This window comes from Limanda limanda, chromosome 9 (genome assembly GCF_963576545.1).
Source record: "Limanda limanda chromosome 9, fLimLim1.1, whole genome shotgun sequence".
NCBI lineage: Eukaryota > Metazoa > Chordata > Actinopteri > Pleuronectiformes > Pleuronectidae > Limanda > Limanda limanda.
This window is the reverse complement of record NC_083644.1, coordinates 1,339,091-1,346,590: the sequence shown is the minus strand read 5'-3', so window position 1 is coordinate 1,346,590 and position 7,500 is coordinate 1,339,091. Positions and strand designations below refer to the sequence as shown.

The 7,500-nt window shown below is 44.7% G+C and overlaps 1 protein-coding gene across 1 annotated transcript in view; it reads right to left on the bottom strand.

Moving 5' to 3' along the window:
- Positions 1 to 7,500, bottom strand: part of mast2 (microtubule associated serine/threonine kinase 2) — a 124,279-nt gene that overhangs the window by 91,531 nt on the left and 25,248 nt on the right. The window lies entirely within an intron of this gene.

Below are 7,500 nucleotides of genomic sequence, written 5' to 3'. Positions count from 1 at the left end.
AGAGAAATGATTTGCTGATGTTGAGCTTTGTTTCCTCTGCGTTTGAACTGTGCACTGATCGCATGCACACACTTCCCAGGGTCTGTCCCTAATTGCTGCTCGCCACGGGGGGTGACATTTAGCTTGAGAACGTGTGTGTGTGTGTGTCTGTGTGTGTGTGTCTCTTCTCTGTGGCTGAATGTCACACAACGGCAGGAGGCAACAAGTCAAACGCAGATGAAGCAACAGAGAGAAATTGAACGCACAATCTTTCCTATTAGCTGCAAAGTCCTGGAATGTCTGCAGATCTGGAGTCAGGTTAATATTTCATTGACATGGACTAACGCACGTGCACGCACACACACACACAAACACACACACGTGTCCATCCAGCCGAAGCTTTTCCTGCTTGGCTGGAGACTCAACAGCCATTTGCTGCTAATCAGGAAGGAGGTGGAAGTGAGGAGAGAGCAAATGAGGTAAAGACCAAGAAAACAGCTGAAGAGAAAGATCAAGTGGAGAAGATGAATAAATACGAGCAGCAGGTGAGGACCAGTGGTGATTACAGGTCCAGCAGCAGCTGACCAGTGACCTGAGGGTCTCTGTTGGACTCTCTCCTCACAGCTTCACCCAGTTACAGTCCGTCCCCGTGAGCACAGATTGTGAAGGTTGCAGCGATGACGAATGAGGAGCGGCACAAAGAGCCCGGGGCCGCGGAGCTCGGTTCTGCAGAATGGAAGTGTTTGTTATGAAATCAATCCCCTGGACCCCCTGGTGGGGAGTTTAAAGAGCTGCTATAATGTGAGACCTGTCACATGCTTCAATTATTTAGTAGCCCATTTAAATCTTGTAATTAAGGAGGACATTAGAAGTAAGATCATAAAAGGGGAAATGAAGTTTTATAGCTGCTTCCACTCTGCATGGACTAAAGTTTGAAAGTAAAAATACGCTGCAGTAATAAGTTCCCGATAAACTTTTTTATACCAGTGATTGATCAGACTGATTTCTCACTAATAGACTTGGTGCAAACTTCAGTCAAAATGCCCTCGGCACACGGGTTCAGGTGGATCAGGTGCAGCAAGGGCACACGTCAGCACTTAACCAGACATACAGTGTTTAATAAAGCTGCTTCAGACATGCACCAGAACCTCTACTGGAAGGTGGCCGCATGTGAGAACAAATCTGGATCTTCTCCTGCAGCCTCCTGGTAAAATGTCCATGAGAGGAACCAGCAGGACAATGTGTGGAAGCTTCCCAGTGAGCGAGTGGACGTGTGGACGAGGTTTCTATCACGTGACGGACGTGAAACCTGAAGAACACAAAGATCTTAGGATGAAGAAGAGGAGCCGGACACGTAGAAGACGAAGACGTCAACTTGGAAACTCGAGGAGATTCCAGATCTTCTGGTGATGAGGCCGACGCCGTGTGGAGGAGCTGGAAACAACAACACTGATCTGTCCACAGCAGAGTTTATACGTCATGTCCCGCCTCCTGCATGCAGATGGACTTGCTGCTTCATCTACACAACACTAGCTACACAAGCTACACAAGCTACACAAACACGTTCATGTTCTGCATGTGATCAAACAGAATCTCACATAAACTGACCCAACAGAACAAGTGCTATCAAGGCTCATCTTAGGAGGAGGAGGCTACCAGCATTAAATTAAAGACTCATTTAAAAACCTCTATAAATGGAATTTAAGACTGAAACTGCAAAGGTAAAAAAATATTCTCGTTCCAAGTAAACATATAATTCTCACTCTGCCTTTGGGTTCACACATGCACGTCCTCCGGTGAAAACAAGATGAGATATTTGAAGACTTTGTAAGAACCCGCAGCCACAGTCTTAGATATGCAAATCCAGTATTTTAAAGAAATGTTGCACTGGATCCAAACCGACAACCACAGGCTGCAGTTCAAAGTGAAGCAGGAAAATACTGTGAAACGTCTCACAGCTTAAAATATGCAAGAAAAACATGTTAGTGCTTCGTGTTTTTCCTCCATTTAACCCTGAATGTTATTCCTCCTGCTTCCATCACCTGACGGAGCAGACAGGACTCCTGGCTTCACCTCCATCTCCCCTCCACCCCTCACTCCCCTCCTCCCTCTGTTATTACACTGTGGCTTGATTTATTTATCCCCCCCCCCCCCACTGCATAACACTTTCCATCTCATCACGGGACGCTCCGCTGCAGTTGTCGAATCTCTCGGGATGTGAGACAGAACCTGAAACGCTCCCGGCTTCGACTCGGCCCGAAGACAAAACATCCCCGGCTCATTTTCATTCTTGTGTGTTTCTGGGCTTCACTGTCAATAGAGTATAATGTATTTTGTAGATCCAGTTCTCACTGAATCACTCACAGGGTTGAAGTCATGAAGAAGAAACTACGATGGTGACGTCTGTGTTTGTTTGTTCCTTTTTTACGATGAACATGTGTCAGTCAAAGTCACAATGCAAGTGTCTCAGTCTGATCTTTACACCTTCAAAACATACATCTGTCTCTGTGCTGAAGTGTTCGCTTGGTTCTATTCTTTTCTTTAATAACATTCTTGTTAGTTCACGTGATTTACTGACACAAACACTTCGTACCGATGCCGGAGTTCCTCGAGGAATAATTCTTATATTTCCTGCTTCGGTGCATCATCACCGGAGAAACCGAGAGAAACCGGTCCCGATCCCTGATGATGTCACAGTCACTGTTTGCCTCATTTGGAAAAACAATGGCCGACGGGAAAAGTCCCAAAACACTCGGCTGGACAAGTGGCCACATTGAAGACATCGAACGTTAAAGAATAGGAAGTGTAAGAGTTACGTTATGATCAAGAGCCAGTCAGATTATATCAATATTATTACCCGGACTTCTCCTCAGGATTATACCAGTGAAAATACACAAAGTGAGACCTTCCCTCAGGAAACCTGATGATTCTGAGGTGAAGTCGCTCGTCAGTGAAACGCTCTCCGAGGAGCAGGAGTTCAGACCAGGACGCTGCAGCCGAGCAGACTCGTCTCTCACCGGAACCTCAGCCACTCGACTGTTTCCTCCATCAACACCACAAGTGACTCGTCTGGAGTTTAATCCTCTCGTCCGTCAGCTTAAAGAGGATCAGGACATGAAGGCAGAAAGAGAAAGGGAAAGAAAGAGAGGGACGTGGAGACGACGACAGATCCACACGGGGAATTCAGAAAATGGCTGCAACAAAACGCAGATCCCAAGAAATTGAAATAAAGAAACAAGAGCAGAAGAGAACATGAAGAGAACAGAAGGTTTGGACGGAACACACGTCGACTTCAGGTCCTTTTAGGGAGAAATGTTTATGGATGTTTGAAGCCTCGTCTTCTGACTGAGGAGATTATATAAGAAAGTGAAATGTGGGGAAGAGGTTTCTCTGTTTCATAGATTAATGGATTCGACACACGCTCTCTACCTTAATCTGAGCATGAAGGACGGAGGAGGCTTAGCGACCAGGCCGGTCTGCAAGCTGCACTGGAGGAGATACAGAGATCTGGCTCTGATTGAAACCAACAGATTCCATTATGACCACAGACGAGTCACCACACAAACTGAGTGAAGCCCACGGCTGCTCTGGATGTCTTCAAGCTCCTGTTTGTTCAAATGGATCCAAACGTAAATTAAAAAGAACTCCTACATTTAAATCCATTTCATTCTAAGACACCGTTAAAGTTCTGAAGGATTTGGCTTTGTTTGTTAAATCAACACTGAACACTGGATATTACCCATGATCCTCTGCTTCCTGAACCAGAGGAGCTGCTGCAGTAACAAATCCAACAACTTTCATATTTTAATAGTTTCCCGATGAATATTGGAGTTAAATGTTCTCCAGTCTCCAGATTCAGTCACTCCACCATCACACTCTTTAAATCAAGATGAGGGTTTCAACCTTGATTTAAATAAAAATAACAACAATGATAATAATAAAAGCTTTTATAGTTCTCAAATGACGTCTGAAGCAAGATACAGCCAACAGGAGTGTGTGCGTATGTATATAGAGAGTGTAGTGTGTGTGTGTGTGTGTGTGTGTGTGTGTGTGTGTGTGTGTGTGTGTGTGTGTGTGTGTGTGTGTGTGTGTGTGTGTGTGTGTGTGTGTGTGTGTGTGTGTGTGTGTGTGTGTGTGTGTGTGTGTGTGTGTGTGAGCGTCTCACAGCAGGTGAAGTCAGAACAGAACAGTTTCCTCCTTTAGCAATGAATCATCTGATGACAAGGACAACTGACAGCCTGCAGCAAGATGGAGGTGTGTGTGTGTGTGTGTGTGTGTCTGTGTGTGTGTGTGTGTGTGTGTGTTGAATATGTAAATAAGCAGCATGGGAGACATCATGTTGGCAGGAAGGAGAGAAGCTGAACAAAACACACACACACACTTTGTTCTGTACACCGTGTCCTCGGAGTGAGTTCAACCTTCATCATGAGTCACCAGCTCAGTTTCATCCACCATCAGAAAACGTCACCGTCTTAAACCTGGAGAAATAAAACTATCTCATGTTTCCTGGTTTCGTTTGGATCAGTTTCCTCCAGAATTTAGAACTGACTGGAGCCAATTATCACAGATGATATCATCTAATGTCTCCAACTGGACTTTAAATGAAGACGTACGACACATCTCCACTTCCTCCTGCGATACAAAAATCAAGCTACAAAATCCGAGATACAGGCACTTTTTTGTAGCGTCATACTGCAGCCAGCCACCAGGGGGCGAGCCAGATGACTAAGTTGTCGTGACTCTCGAAATGACTCTGTGCGACCGATGTGTTTATAAATCTCTAAAAATGTTGTGATATTGAATAATAAGGAGCCATAAGCCGGTCGTCTCCGTCGGTCACAGCGGAGGAGTTGAGGTAAGGGCCCAGTAATTATTCAACATGTTCTCATGGATATTTAAACGCGGTGTCGGCAGCACGGAGGGGGGGGGGTTAGGGTTAGGCTTCTGTCTCAGCTGCAGGTCTGATCATCTGTGGATGAAGAGCCTGCAGATTGTTTTGTGTTTCTCAGATGAAAACGAGTGAAGCAACATTTACAGATGAAGAAGAATCAAGAGAAAGAACACGTCAAATAAATAACTGATAAGATCTCAAACAAATAGAAATACATCCACTCGTCATGACCTGTTTAAAGAATGTCTTTCATTTATGAAATGTGACCAGTTTCATGAACAATAAGCTCGTGTCTCAGTCTCAGTGTGATTCATGAAGACCTGACATGAAACAAACTGCAGCAACACAGCAGCTCTGCTCTTTCATGTTCAGCCCTGGTTTCCCTCTCTTTCATTTCTTCTTCCCTCCACACACATGCTCATATTATGCTGATTTGAGTTTGTGTGATTTGTCGGTTTCTCTCCTTCAGAGATCGACGGCTCGCGCTGAAAGAACCGAGCTCGGAAACAGACAAAAAAATGAAAATGTTCTTTCTCTTGAAACACTCTGTGTGTCCGGTGCAGAGCACTTAGCTGTAATTGTACTGCAAACACAAAGGCTGCACGCACGCACACACACAGACACACACACAGCTGGCACTTGTATGAGTTACCAGGCGATACTTGGTCGTTGCCCGAGGAAAACGCACACATGCACTTCAACAGACGAGCGAGGAGGCAGGAGCGAGCCGACCCTCGGCCATTAGTCGAGAGGTAAACACCATCTGGACGTTCACAATGTTTTCACCGAAACACACAAACACACACACACACACACGGTCCATGAGCTCCATTCATTTCATCTAATCTTCACACAAACACACACAGTGACCATGAGGGACGGTGTTTTCTGTCCATCAGTTTCCAGTGTGAACAGAAACACTTTTAATTCCCCGACACCGACGCTCTTCATCATTAATCCTCCAACAGCAGCAGCAGCGTTCAGTGATGTCATATCAACTCACATAAACAAACATATAAATATATATTTACTCTTTACCATCATATCAGTATATTACTAAACATCTTAAGTATCGGCAGGACCTGGATATCGCTGCTCGACTCTACAAAAGATTTTACTCTAAAATGCAAAAAAATGATTTCAAGATCAAAATAAGAGACCTCGTATGAATCCACTGTACAAAATGTGTGTGTTTGATAGAATGTGAGAGTGAGAGCAGGAGGCGGAGCCGGTGAGTCCGAGGGCTCAGCTGTTCCTCCCGACTCCTAATGTGAGTCAATCTGAAGCATGACATGGAGCTCGAAGGTCTGACATGTAAAACGTCTGACAGCAACATGATGTGCATGAGAAGCTGTTCACTGAGAACCAGGATGAGAGCCGCTGACAGAGGCTGGGAGAGACGGAGAGAGAGAGGATGTGCAGAGAAAAGGAAACGTTAATAAACCTGCTCTTGAGAAACACAATAATAACCTTCCAGTAGAATCTCAACCAGAGAAACTCTGCTTGAAAATCCAGACCACAACTTCCTGCATCGACCGATTCGCCTCCGAGAGGAAACATGGTCGTTCCAACCTCGCCAGAATAAACTGAGCTGGTTTGTTCACCAGCTCGACCACAGAGGCAGAGAAACTGGTGCATGTTTTTTACCCTGACACAATATGTATGGATCATATGTCGACTCTGTGGAGATGTTTATGTTTTATTGGAACTCATGAAATCTGACAGTGATTATATGTGAGTAAAGTCACACACACACACACACACACACACACACACACACACACACACACACAGGTGATGCTCTTTACATTAAACACAGCTGCCATCTGCTGGTGACTTTTGGTTTAACATCTGACTCCAGATTAGAATCCAGATTTTGAACTCATGTGGATGAGTTGTCCTCCTGCATGTCCATCAGGATTAACCATTGTTCTTTGGATGATTTAAATTAAATCCTGAATGAAACACGACTGACTGCAACTCAATGGACTAAAGATACAATTGTTTTACTCAAGAAGATTGTCTTTTTTACTTTCTTTCTTCAAATTTTTCGATATGCTTTGGATTTCTGTTATTGTTGGTGAGTAATTTGAAGAACACTTATTTTATTACAGATTAAATGAGCAGAAAATGACTGCAGCAACAGTAACTGCTTTAAACTCTAGTCCCTTCTACAACCAGCAGGAGGCAGAGTGGAGCTGAGAGACAGAGACCTGCAGTCAGGCTGCAGCAGTTCAGTCATGTGAGGTCAGTGCTGCATTTTGTGTCTGAGTGTGAGAGAGTGTGTGTGTGTGTGTGTGTGTGAGTGTGTGTGTGTGTGTGTGTGTGTGTGAATGCCTGAGTCATCCTCAGTCCTCAGTGCAGCTGGCAGAGGTTCAGTCTGACAGTGAGGCTGCAGAAATCACCTGAGATCACATCAGTGTTACTGCGCCACACAAAGAATTGAAATTAGAAGTTGCCAAACACCAACACAATCTACACAAACCACTGCTTGTGTGTGTCACTGTACAACAACTCACATCTCACTGCATCTGACTGCAACTCAAACACAAGTAGTTTGCTGGAGCAACATCCTGTTTCTGACATGAAGCAGTGAAAACACTTGTCCTCTGTTGCTGTGTGTTTATTTG